General features: G+C 42.7%; 1 protein-coding gene across 1 annotated transcript in view; it reads right to left on the bottom strand.

Moving 5' to 3' along the window:
• Window positions 1–3,035: 3,035 nt before the first annotated feature.
• The window catches only part of LOC145361988 (NGFI-A-binding protein 2-like), a 29,368-nt gene continuing 18,627 nt past the window's right edge, over window positions 3,036–13,776 (bottom strand). Inside the window, exon 6 of the mRNA XM_080217991.1 lies at window positions 3,036–3,138. The gene's annotated coding sequence lies outside the window, so the exon portion shown is untranslated. The remainder of the gene's footprint in view (window positions 3,139–13,776) is intronic.

Raw genomic sequence — 13,776 nt, 5'->3', positions numbered from 1 at the left:
ATTTTATTTTTCCGTCAATGGGTGCTGATTCTTGCTGCATACGGATCCTCTGTTCAATTTCCTTAGAAATAAATAAAGAACTTCCACATACAGAGCATCTATCACAACCTCAATGTCAGAAGTGTTAATGAATTACTCTTGAAGTGTTACTTATAATGGAAATAAAATGACAACCAATTTGTGCACCAAAAGCTCTCTCAAACAGCAATGTGATAATGAAGTAATGATATTGGTTGAGGGGTAAATATTGTTCTTTGAAATAACTGCATGAGATCCTTTATCTGCACCTGGGCAGATCAATGGGGATTTGGTTTAACATCTTACTCAACAGTGACATTGCCTGGGTACCACCCTTTGATTTTGTGGTGCACCCTCAGTATTCCCCTGCCAACGTGTGGCACTTTTTTCTTTCACTGTTGCTTCCTCACCACCACCCCCCTAACTTCCACACAGCGCAGTGCTCCCTCAATATGTACCCCCATTCTGATGGTGCAGTGTGCCCTCAGTTTTGTGTGTCTTGCGCACCCCCCCCCCCCCCCCCCCCCACCAAGCTTGAAATTGTCTTCAGCTGGCATCTGCCCATGTACTCTTCCTATTTCCACTTGGAGTAATGGATACTGACTGGGAGCAGGGTACCCAGGGTGATTTCTTCCCTGCCCTACAGTTTCCCCCAATCCAAGAACACTGAGACCAATCCTAAAGCTTTCTCCTGTCTGGGCAAAGATCTAACTAACTCAACACAGTCCGGGGATGGAATCTGTTTCCTCATGGTCTCTGTAATTTGTTTCATAATGAACATACATTTACTGAGTTTGAGAGAACATCAGATTGTAAGAAAAGAATGATTGCAGTGTGATGTACTGCCAAAAGGTGCCAGCTGTGTACCTTGTGAAGGTTATTCATAACTTATGATGCCAACCACCTTCCTATGATGTCAGGTTCTCAGGGGAAATTGTTTCCTGTTGAGACGAGATCACTTTTTCAGCACTCCCAGGTGAAGTAGCGCACAATCAGAGTGATCCCACCACCTCGCCTATCCCCCTAGAGTCCAGGATACTTGGACCAATTAGTCTTCCTACTGTGCTTTGCCTCAGTCCAGCTACCTTCATATAAACCAGGGGTTGAAGCTAAGAGCTTCCTTCCATATACTTCCCAAGTGTAATGTGTAGAACACACTTAGCCTTGAACCCATAATTGAGGTTGACACTCCCAGTGCAATACTGAGGGCATACTGCTTTGCCAGAGGTGCCAGCTCTCAGGTGAAACTAAGATCTTGTCTGCTCTCAGATGTAAAAGATTTTAGAGTAAGGGATTTCCTGGTCAACATTCATCCCTCAACCAGCACCATTTTTAAAAAATAGATTGAGCTAAGTGTTGTTACTGATTCAGAACAAGTCTGTCTCCACAAAGGTGAGGACCCTGGCCAGGGAAATTGCCTGGAGCCTTGAAGTGAGATTTTGTTTGGAGCATTGTTAAAGATCTGTCCCTTTTTATAAGAGGGCAGTGGAGGCAATAGACGGGGCAGAAAGATGCATTTTAATGGTGCTTGTGTCTTAAAGTTTACTTATTAGTCACAAGAAAGGCTTACACTGCAATGAAGTTATTGTAAAATTCCCCTGGTCGCACACTCCGGGTCAATGCACCTAACCAGTTTTTCAGACTGTGGGAGGAAACCGGAGCACCCGGAGGAAACCCACGCAGACACAGAGAGAACATGCAGACTCCACACACACAGTGACGCAAGCTGGGAATCGAACCCGGGTCCCTGGCACTGTGAGGCACCAGTGTTAACCACCATGCCACCCACTTCTGTCTTCCTGTCACATGTGAATGAAATCCTTCCCACTGAACACGTAACCTCTGGGAGAGTGAGCACCATGTCAGTGTAACTGCCAGGATCACAACCCAAGGAATTACGAGGCTGTATATATCCACTAGCTATGGATCATTATTTCCTTTGCCCTTGTCCCTTCAATTTCACCCTCTTCTGGAAATTATTTGCCATGATATTTCCAGTACTACCCCAGGTGGACAATTGTGTGTTTCAGCTGCCTGTTAGGCTGTGATGGCCCTCACAGTTTAACTGGATCTGCCCTAGTCAGAGGTTTGTGATTCGGGCAAAATAATGATGAATCTTTTTGTTTAATTCGACAAGTGTTCAATAAAATGGTAAATGAATATTGGCTGACTTTATTGATTGTTGAAAGATTCCTAACGCTACCTGAAACTGAAAAAAAAATTGGAGGTGGTGTCACATGGAGGATGTTTGCAAGTTTCTGCAAGAAAGGTACTCAAAGCTGCTCCAATAGTCCCACGACAAGGCAATGGGGTAAGTTGCCAACCAAATACTAACAGTCTGCAAAATCAGCCCCCTTGGCTCACTGTATCTAGCCAAGTTACATAATTTGAAAAGAAATATAATAAGCTCATTGGGATCAAATGCATTTCTTGGAATCGAACATTTAAGACATTTTCTGTCTCGTTGTCTTCAGTTGAGAACAGGAGAGATTGTGATAACTGTTGGACTTGATTTGTTAATGTAAGGCTTGCTGTACTAAGTCCACATTGTCCTCCATAATATTTCTTCAGTGTTGTGCTCTACTAATGTTGGATTCACTTTACTGTGTCCATCTGCTCGAATCATTTGCTGCTTCTCCAGCCGCCTTCACAGAATACACAGCAGCAGCTCTCAGGAAGTGGGTGACTCATCTTCAGATGTGAATGTTATTTAGTAACAGATAACTGAATCCTCACCTCCTGTGAAAGCTTCCCTTTTTGAAAGGCTATTGTGTAAGTGATTGAGCTGTATATTTGAGTACAGATCTCGGGTGAGAATAATCACTTTATAATGTCTTCAGGTGTACCAATGCCACCCACATTGCATTAAGCTAAGCGAATATCTTTTTATTTTAATTGTTGATTAGACGGTGACAGTAATGAAACTGAGAACACAGGAACAGAAGAAAACATGGTAATTTATCTGGACAGTACCAAAATTTCAAAAATATCATGCTGGTAGCAGAGATCTGACTGAAAAGCTTGAGGCTAGCTCCGTCCATTAATTGTAATAGGCTGTCAGCACCTTGGAAACTGACAATGGAAAAAGGTCCAGCACTGCAGGAAAGGCTGTTCTGAAGTCTAACAAAATAAGCAAAGAAGAAAATGTAACTTCCATCTCAAATTAACAATGTGGGTGCATAATGAACCTAAATATCCATGTGTCCACATCAAAACAATTTTTCAATAACTTTTAATGGTATGGTAGTTTTGCAAATGCCAGCAAGCCAGGCCACAGGCTTCCTAATATTCCCATTTTCATCATTTCACACAGTTCAAAGGCAGCTAATGGCAGGGAACTGGATGAATATTTGGAAGAAAGATTATTGAACTACCTGAGGGTGGCATGGCGGCATAGTGGTTCGCACTGCTGCCTCAGCGCCAGGGACGCGGGTTCAATTCTGGCCTTGGGTCACTGTCTGTGTGGAGTTTGCACGTCCTCCCCATGTCTGTGTGGATTTCCTCCAGGTGTCCTGGTTTCCTCCCACAGTCCAAAAGTGTGTAGGTTAGGTGGACTAGTCATACTAAATACCCCTTTAGTGTCAGAGGGATTAGCAGGGTAAATATGTGGAGTTCTGGAGATAGGGCATGGGTGGGATTATTGTCGGTGCAAACTTGATGGGTAAAATGGTTTCCTTCTGTACTGTAGAGATTCTATAATTAGTTTCTCTACCCTTTTCATTTTTTCTTCAAGTATTTACCTACTTCCCTTTTTAAAGCTATGACAGAATCTGTAGTCACTTTTGTTTCTGGTAGGGCATTCATGTCCTAACAAATACTCCATTTATAATAAAAAGAAATTCTGATCTCTCCCTTTTGATGATTTTAAATTTATATTTCTAGTTACCAAATCATCAGCAGAAATGACTTTTCCAGCTGTATCGAAAGCTCTCATAAATTTGAACATCTGTATTGGGTTTCCGAGTAACTTTCTTCTCTGGAAGAGCCAATGCTTTCTCTGATTTTAACTGAAATGCATGGCTGTAAAATCTAAGGTGGAGCTTAAATTTGTATGTGCAAATGATATAATTCAAACTTGTGTGGATTAGTTTATGCAAATATGGGGTGTTTTACACACAGGCTGGGTTTTCCCTAGTGTTTCACTGTTGTCATTGAGTAGGAAAGCATTGTGGTGAGCGTGATGTACAGCCTCTGAATTTCTATTTGGCAGCTAAAGGCAAATTCCAGATAGTTAACAGGAATCTGACATTTAATGGATGCTGCTCTCTCTCTTTCCCCACCCCTTTCCCTCCCCCCAGCCCCTGTGATAGCAGTATTGTAGCCTGTGACTCATCTCTAAAATGAGTCATAGGCCAACATATTAAAGGTTGATTTGAAGTGTGAGAACTTCCCTTTCTAACAGCTGCTACAGATTTTTTTTAAAAACTTTCCTATTAGATCTAGTATGGTTTCAAATCCCTTTTTCTCATTGTTCCTCCCTTCACAGATGTTTTTAGAGTGCAGGTCTGCCACTGACTACTGCTCCCTCTACTATTGCTCAGGAGCTAGGTGTCAGCTATTATACAACAGTGGGCCTGCAGTGCTTGTCCCTTTCAATCCTGCCTGGGGAGAGCCAGGTGACCAAGATCAGGAACTCTGTGGAATAGAAATTAAATTCTGTGTCCCACCCAAAATAACTCCCATTAATTAGAATTGTCAATAGCTCAACTCTGACAGGACACCACTCTTCATAGTCACTGAATGGAAAAACCCAAACCTCTTACTAAAGCATTTTACCCATAAATACATAGACCTTGTTGGCACAGTACTCTACAGGCATAAAAAGAGGCATGTGATACCTGTATTTTTCTCTCTCGGACTGTTTTAATTTGTTGATATGCTCTATATTACTGTGCTACTGCCTATGAGGCAGGTTAATCAGTACAGTGCAAGATCCACTTCAATAGAAATAGTTCCGTAATAAAAGACAATTATCTTAAAAACATCAGGTGCAATTGTATCATCAGATCCTTCTCTGTGTGAGCACAGATCAGTTATTCTGTTAACATGACTACAGCATTCCATTAAGGGTGACTTGAAAAATTGAAAGGAGCAAGCGTTGGTTTTCAAACACAGCATTCCAACAGAAGTAATATAACACTTGCACGCGTTCCCGTTACGTGGGATACCTGTGTGTTACAGGAAGTCATTTTTTAAGACAGGAGAGCTGCTCAGTTTGTTTAACATCAACTTGAGATGGGTTACTGGTGTGTCTGTATAAATGTAAAACCTCACATCCTTCAGCACCTTCACCAGTGGTTGAGCCACTGCTTGGCCTGGCATCTGAAAATTGGATCAATGAGAATCGCACCGATCACCTCCTATGCACTGTATTTTACTCCTGCTTCTGCAGTGGCACCCACAGCTGTAATACAGGTGACGCGAGTCCTCTCCTGCTTCAGCGTCATGGCCATTTTTAGAACGAGTGAGTGATGTCAAGCTATTTGACAAATGAAGCGAACCATGTCTTTCACTCAACACTCACCTTCCAGCAGAGGTTTCTGAAGACAGAATTAGGAGCAGTGCTGCATTCTGTTAGATTCCCAGTACTGTCAACTCTGTTAGTGGCAGCATAGTAATTTTTTTTCCCCACTTCCCAGCCTAAAACTGGAGAGGTCAACTGTAACATCCCAAGTGCCACTCTGCCTGAGATCTGCTATCTTGGATGTGGGAGCTCTGTGAGGCTTAGTACCACACATAGGGTTACGTTTCTCATATGCCCGTTTTGAGCAAGAGATCAGCGAGAGGACACCTTCCGTGACGGAAGCCTTGGTCGAACCGGTATTCAAGGTCACCATCGCAGACGTTAGATTGGCCTTCTTGAAAGATAACCCACTGAAAGTAACTGGCCCGGATGGGGTAGCCAGAACAGCACTCGGATTCTGCGTGAGCTAGTTGGCAGGGGTATTCTTAGACATCTTTAACCTTTCCCTACTCCGACCTGAGGTCCCTACCTGCTTCAAGAACAAAAGTCATGCAGCATGCCTTAATGACTATCACCCGATGGCTCTGATATCTGTCATTATGAAGTGCTTTGCAAGGTTAGTCACTGTGCACCTTGGCCAAAATGCAAACTGCCGTGAAGCATAAGGGGAAGAGTAAATAGGCCACGTTCTTTGGGAACAATAAGTCACAGACTACACTTACAGTATCAGACAAGTCAATAGAGAGTTCAAATCCTCATACTCTAGAAAATGAATAGAAGTATTCACAAAGTATATAAAGTATTCAATTCTTACTGATCAGGCAGAACAAGACAATGGGAATGTCACTTTTTCAACTCTGTGGCTTACAATGAGAAAGCAACCTTTGAACCTTATGGATTTACGTAAGTGAGGTTGCTTAGCAACAGTGGGCCGGAACTTTTGGGTTTAGACTAATGAATTCCTAATTCTGCTAGAAAGTAGGATGCCAAGGTAAATAATGTGTACTAATGTGATTGGAGCATCCAGTTAGAATGACAGAGTAGATGGGAGAACTGAAGTTTCAAAAATGTTTTGCCATTGCATTGTAAACTTCAGAAAGGAGTTGGCATGTCCAGCTGCCTTGCTCCCAGCACAATAAATATGTCTTTAACCAACATACTGCAGGAAAGTTAAGAAAACCCACCAACACCTCTACTTTCTCGGAAGGCTAAGGAAATTTACTATGTCCACTACGACTCTCGCCAATTTTTGCAAATGTACCATAGAAAGCATCCTTTCCGGATGTATCATAGCTTGGTATGGTCCCTGCTCTGCCCAAGACCGCAAGAAACTACAAAGGGTTGTGAACGTAGCCCAATCCATCATGCAAACCAGCTTCCCATCCATTGACTGTCTACACTTCCTGCTGCCTTGGAAAAGCAGCCAGCATTATCAAGGACCCCATACTCCCCGGACATTCTCTCTTCCACCTTCTTCCGTCAGGAAAAAGATACAAAAGCCTGAGAACAGGCTCAAGAACAGCTTCTTCCTTGTTGTCATCAGATTTTTGAATGGACCTATCATATATTAAGCTGATCTTTCTCTTCACCCTATCTGTGACTGTAACACTATATTCTGCACCCTCTCCTTTCCTTCTCCCCATGTACTCTATGAACGGTATGCCTTGTCTGTATAGTGCGCAAGAAACAATACTTTTTACTGTGTCCCAATACGTGTGACAGTAATAAATTAAATCAGAAGCCCAGCAGTGCAGAGAGAGGCCATTTGGCCCATCGAGTCTGCACTGACTCCAAAAGAGCATCCCATTCAGGCCCTCTGCTTTATCGCTGTAACTTTCCACATTTACCATAGCCAATTGAACTAACCTACACACCTTTGGCTGTGGGAGGAAACCAGAGCACCCGGAGGAAACCCATACAGACACAGAGAATGTGCAAACTCCATATAGACATTCACTGAAGTTGGAATTGAGCCCAGGTCCCTGGCGCTGAGAGACAGCAGTGCTAACCACTGTACCGCCCACTGAACCTTCTGTGTTTTAATATATACTTAAATGAATTAATTAGCTTGAGAATTTTTAATGAAATAGTCCTTGCCCAGACAGAAGGGGACAACTAGAAATATTTACACATAAGATAAATATTATACTTTAGTGTACACACTGTAAAACAGAATGGTTTTCTAATCTACACATATACAAAGAATATGACCTTACGTAGCCTAAGACACAACAGAAATCCTTTGGTGCAGGAATTGCTGATGTGACAATCTAGGCTCTGCTTATTACCCTTTATATACCCAAGCAAATTCTACATTTAGACATTAAGCTATAGTCTATCAAATACATCATGTTTGACTACAGTTATCAGCTTCATGGGCAATATTTATTGCTGAACTAACATCATGAAAACAGACGATCTGATTATTTACCTTGTTGGTGAGAACTTGCTGTGCATGTTAGTTGCTGTATTCCTTGTATTACAGCACTTTAATAATGAGAATAGTAAAGAATCTCAAGGGTTTTTGGCATTTTTTGGCATTCACTGCAGAGGGATGTGGTTACTTCAGTGTTGGTTTGCATCTAAGGCTCTCAAGAGATTTGGGGTGTGGGTGGGAAAGTGAAGTTAAGCCAGATAATCAGCCACAATCATACTGAATGACAGAGCAGGCTCCAGGGGCTACTCCTATTTCATTCCTCATTGGTTGTAAAGCACTTTGGGATGTCCCGACATTGTGAAAGAGGCTATTGAAATGTAAGTCTTTGCTTTTTTAAAATCCTCCAGTTGTAATATTCAGTAGTGGGAGGGGTGATTAGCTCCTCTTTCTTTCCTCATTTTAAATGCTGTGCTTTTTCAGTTGACTCCATTCATCACTCTACCCTCTAATCAAGTTGGTCAACTATCTGTCTGCCACACTAACGCACTCTTTGCTGATTCACTCTTCGGTCCAGCCTTAATAGAAATCTTATTGAGTAGGGAATTGCAAGCATGAATGTTGATCCTTCCCTACTCTGCTATATGCTACAACAGAACGAGAGGCTGTGCTACTGAGGCAAACTTCTTTCATCATATTCTGGATTTTCACAGCTGCTTTGGGGACAGCCGGCTGATCTGTGCCAGTCTGCCTTCGTTGCAACTCACTCTTACCATTAACTCCAAGCACAGCAAACAAGTTGCATATCGAAGGAAAATGACACAGGTTTAGAACAAAATAGAGCAGTCATACAAAGCCACTGAAGCTACAACAGTCCTCTTTTCTCAGTAGTAGACTTTGGCATAACATCTCTCTACTTTTGAAGCTTAAAATTAACACTTGCGTGTGACCAACAAGTTAAATTTAGCATTGTGTTACAAAATCAATTATCTACAGTTGCGTTTTAAGGAGAAATAAGGAGACATATAATTAACCACGCATCAGTACTCCCTGGCTGCAATGGATCTTTCTCTATATATGGTAAAATCTTTTCCCCTTCTACCATACATGATGACAGCAGTGGCTCGGGGGAGGGGGTGCAGAATGTATTACTCCAATCATTCCAGCCTGAAGTGTTGTGTGTTCCATGCTGTTAATTGCATTCATCAACTAGTTTGTCTTTATATTGACACACAATCTGGCAGCAGAAGGGAGATGGAACGTCAGTCCCCAATTTGCCTGTTCTTTTTAAAATTCATTCTTGGGACATGGGTGTCACTGGTTGGCCAGTATTTATTGCCCATCCCTAATTGCCCTTGAAACTGAGGGCAGTTGAGCACCAACCACATTGCTGTGGATCTGGAGTCACATGCTGGCCAGACCAAATAAGAACGGCAGATTTCCTTCCCTAAAGGGAACCAGATGGGTTTTTCCAACAATGGTTTCATCAGTAGATTCTTAATCCCAGAATTTTTTTTATTGAATTTAAATTCCACCATTTGCCGTGGCGGGATTCAAACCCGGGTCCCCCAGAACATTAGCTGAGTTTCTGGATTAATAGTCTAGCGATAATACCACTGGGCCATGGCCTCCCCTAAAACCAGGTGTCTGGCAGCACAGACCTCCGCAATACATCCTCACCTTCTATTCAGACCTCTTCACCGCTCCCTATGAACAGCGGGGATGGTCTGCAGCCAAAAACAGACACTTGCAGTTGTGCGTGCTCAGATATTTCTCAATTGTCGCAGATGGCCAGACGCTATCCTCCAATGGAAACACATTAAGGAATCACTTGAACTGAAATATAAACGTGACACCAGTTTCCCAGTAAACATGGTTGTGGGTTTTACTAAAATTCAGTTTCCTTCACAACAATTTAAAAAGTAAAGAAACACAAACTCCTATTCAGTACCAAGATAAACCAGAGGTTGAAACAAATGGAGGAAGTGGTAACGTTTGTGTCTTTGTTTGAATACTGAATGAGTTAACAGATCTTTCCTTTCACCTGGATCCACTACATTTCACCTATCACCGCAAACAGGTCCACAGCAGACACCATCTCCCTGGCCCTACGCTCAACCCTGAACACCTAGATAACAAGGACACCTATGTCAGACTCCTATTTATTGACTACAGCTCAGCTTTCAACACCATTATTCCCAAGAAACTCATCCCCAAACTCTGTGGTCTGGGCCTCGGCTCCTCCCTGGATCCTGAACTTCCGAACTCACAGACCACAATCAGTAAGGATCGGCAACAACACCTCCTCCACAATCACCCTCAACACCAGTGCCCCACAGGGCTGTGTTCTCACCCCCTACTATACTCCTTATACACCCATGACTGTGCGGCCAAATTCCCCTCCAATTCGATTTTCGGGTTTGCTGATGACATCACCGTATTGGGTCGGATCTCAAACAATGACAGAGTTACAGGAATGAGATAGAGAGTCTGGTGAACTGGTGCGGTGACAATAATCTCTCCCTCAAAACAAAGGAGATTGTCATCGAGTTCAGGAAGTGTAAAGGAGAACATGCCCCTGTCTACATCAACGGGGATGGAGTAGAAAGGATCGAGAGCTTCAAGTTTTTAGGTGTCCAGATCACCAACAACATGTCCAGGTCCCCCCCACGCCGACACTATAGTTAAGAAAGTCTACCAACGCCTCTACTTTCTCAGAAGACTAAGGAAATTTGGCATGTCCACTACGACTTCCACCAATTTTTACAGATGCCCCATAGAAAGCATTCTTTCTGGTTGTATCACAGCTTGGTATGGGATCCTGCTCTGCCCAAGACCACAAGAAACTACAAAAGGTCATGAATGTAGCCCAATCCATCACACAAACCAGCCTCCCATCCACTGACACTGTCTACACTTCCCGTTGCCTCGGGGAAAAGCAGCCGGCATAATTAAGGACCCCCCCATGCACCCCGGACATTGAAGGAGGTGGAAGAGAGAATGTCCGGAAAAAGATACAAAAGTCTGAGGTCACGTACCAACACCCCCAACTTAAGAACAGCTTCTTCCCTGCTGCTGTCAGACTTTTGAATGGACTTACCTTGCATTATGTTGATCTTTCTCTATACCCTAGCTATGACTGTAACACTACATTCTGCACTCTCATGCCTTTCCTTTTCTATGAATGGTATGCTTTATCTGTATAGTGCGCAAGAAATAATACTTTTCACTGCATGTTAATACAGGTGACAATAATAAATCAAATCATCCCTATTTGACTTGGTATCATCAGTAAACAGAAAATCTCAATTTGTTTCCTTGAGTAAATTGGAACAAGAATCTGAAATATTTGTAAATGTGAAGCAAATTGAAATAGGGCACTGGATAATTGCACAGATGCAAACCAGAAACCTGAGATAGACTGTGTTTATTTTATTTTACATCACGTCTGAGCAAGGGTCAACTCCCAATTTTGAGAGTTTGCACAACACATTGCAATTCCAAACCTACAGCATCCTCTGCATTACCAATCCTGTTCTCGGAACTATTACTTAATGTTCCTGCAATAAACGGGTTTAAAGCCCCCTCAATGACTCAGTAAGTGCACTGCTAAGTGTGAACTGAAGCATACAGAGCAGAAGGCTGTCGGTATCCAATCCTAAGCCAGAAGCCGCGTTGGAAATGTGCTGGATGATTGGAATGGGCTCTATGACCTGTTGATGCTCCTCCGTCCAGCTCACGTAAATAATGGATAAGTCAGCTAAAGTACTGGAGATTGTGACAAGGTGGCAGGGGAGGGACTTCTCAGAAAAGGGGGAAAGAGCTGCATATTGAGGTGGTAGGTCTGTTAATTATTCAGATACACATGTTTATAGGTGTTTCCAGCTAGTAATTTATCTCAGTTGATAAACCCCTCACCTGAACTTCCGCAGAGTGGCTATCAGTGTTGGATTGCCATTCTGCCCAGTCTCTTACCACGTTTGTTTTTCAAATTGTGTCTCTCCCACCCTTCCGACTCAGGCCGAGTGAGATCCAGGCAGTGCGGTGTGACCCCAGGGCCCAGTCTAAATCCAGAAGAGTCAAAGTGAACCCCTTTTTACAGCACTAGCCGCCATAAGCCAGATAAGTTTAAAGGACCAGTGAAATTTAAAGGTCTTTGAGACGCCAGGGAGAAGATAAGTTAAACAGATAGGGTTTGAGAGTGGGGGAAACCGAGATCGGCGGGGGGTGGTCTGGTTGGTGCTGGAGGTGAGACTCAGGACTATGCAATAGATACCAAGATGTTAGAAATGCTTTTCATTCTTCTTTTTCTGGGTAACAGTCAGTCAGAACCATCCAAGTTTGCAACTTAAATCACGTTTACAGATGGTTTCAGGTGTAGGGTAATTGCCCCGGGGAAATTTGCACTCTTGGGCAATTGCTGACTAAGCCTTACCTGGGAAGTTCCGAAGGGGTTTACCCAGCACATCTTTGGGGTACCTCCCCAAAATCACATTAGTGAACTCAGAAGTTACAGCCTATTGTGTCTGTTTGATGTTACATTACCCTGTGGCCAATCTCTGCCATAGTGAAAATCTAAAACCAAATCTCTCTCCTCACTAACACCTTCAGCTGATTGTTAGCAGAGGGAAACTCTACAGGTCGACAATGTAAAGACTGCCTCCTGGTCAGCAATGTTTCGACGTGGATATTGCAGTTACATCTCAACCCTCCCTATGCTGGTGACCTGTAGCACAGAGAATCCAAGTCTATAACCTCTTTGGAGTAAAATCCAGGAGTGGATAAATCTGAAGTCAAAATGGAATGGGATTCTTGTGAAATGGCCCCCGATTTTGTGTGTATCTGATTTGACTCAATCATTCCACAGTTCAGTGCCATCACAGGTCCCTCAATAATCATTTTCTGAGCTTAGAATTAAATAAAAATCTAATTTAAGTGGGGGAGCTAATGTCAAAATTACCAGGTGGTGCAGACCCATTCAGCTCTGAGAGATTTAAGAAAATTATCAGTTCAAGTCAAGTATCCTTTATCCATCAATCCAAAAACTGCATTTTTTGGAACCACATCTGCCCTTTAGAGTGGGAAATCTGTGACCAGAATCAACGTGGCCCTCACAACTACATTTAACTTTTAGTGCAGGAAAGTCTGTGACTGGAACCAATACACCAACTACCCCTGACCTTTAACGCAGGAAATCTAGTTCTTTGTCTGCACTGCATCACTCGATATTTTTGTCTACACTGCTAACCTTACAAATCCTCTCCTGTAAACCAAAACCACAGATGGCACAACAGGTGAGAACATGTTACAGGTACCGCATAGTTATTATTCAGTGATGTGCCTTCCTTTTCCAGTCATTTCATTTCCTTTAAACTATAACTAGCGCTGGCTTTGGCCATTGTAATGTAAGTAGGTTTAAGCATATATGCGGTGTATGAAAACTCAAGTGATTTGAAATCCAAATGGCAATCGGCCCTTGAGGGTTTTGGGATATTTAACCTGTACTAATTCCTGAAATTATATTCATAGCCATTTGTTTTAGGCATCATTAGGTCCTTCAATTTAATGATTTAACCTGCCCTCTTTTCACTCTTTAATATGTCCTCAATGAGGCAGATTTGAGATCTACCTTTCAGACGTTCCCAGCTTTCTGCTTCTCAAACAAAAAAGGAAGCAAGACAGTTAGATTATGAGGAAAGATTGGGTGAACTGGGGCTCTTTTCCTTAGAAAGACGGAGATTAAGGGGGCATCTGATTGAGGTGTATAAAATAATGAAGGGTATAGATAGAGTAAACAGTGGCAGGCTTTTTCCTAGATTGGAGACAAGTATCACGAGGGGTCACGAGCTAAGGGTGAGGGGGGGAGGTATAATTCGGATATTAGAGGAAGGTTTTTCACACAGAGGGGAGTGGGGGTATG

The sequence above is a fragment of the Carcharhinus amblyrhynchos genome, chromosome X, assembly GCF_965287045.1.
Source record: "Carcharhinus amblyrhynchos chromosome X, sCarAmb.v2.hapA, whole genome shotgun sequence".
Taxonomy (NCBI): Eukaryota; Metazoa; Chordata; class Chondrichthyes; order Carcharhiniformes; family Carcharhinidae; genus Carcharhinus; species Carcharhinus amblyrhynchos.
Note: the sequence above shows the minus strand (reverse complement) of the source record. Positions and strands in the feature narration are given on the sequence as shown.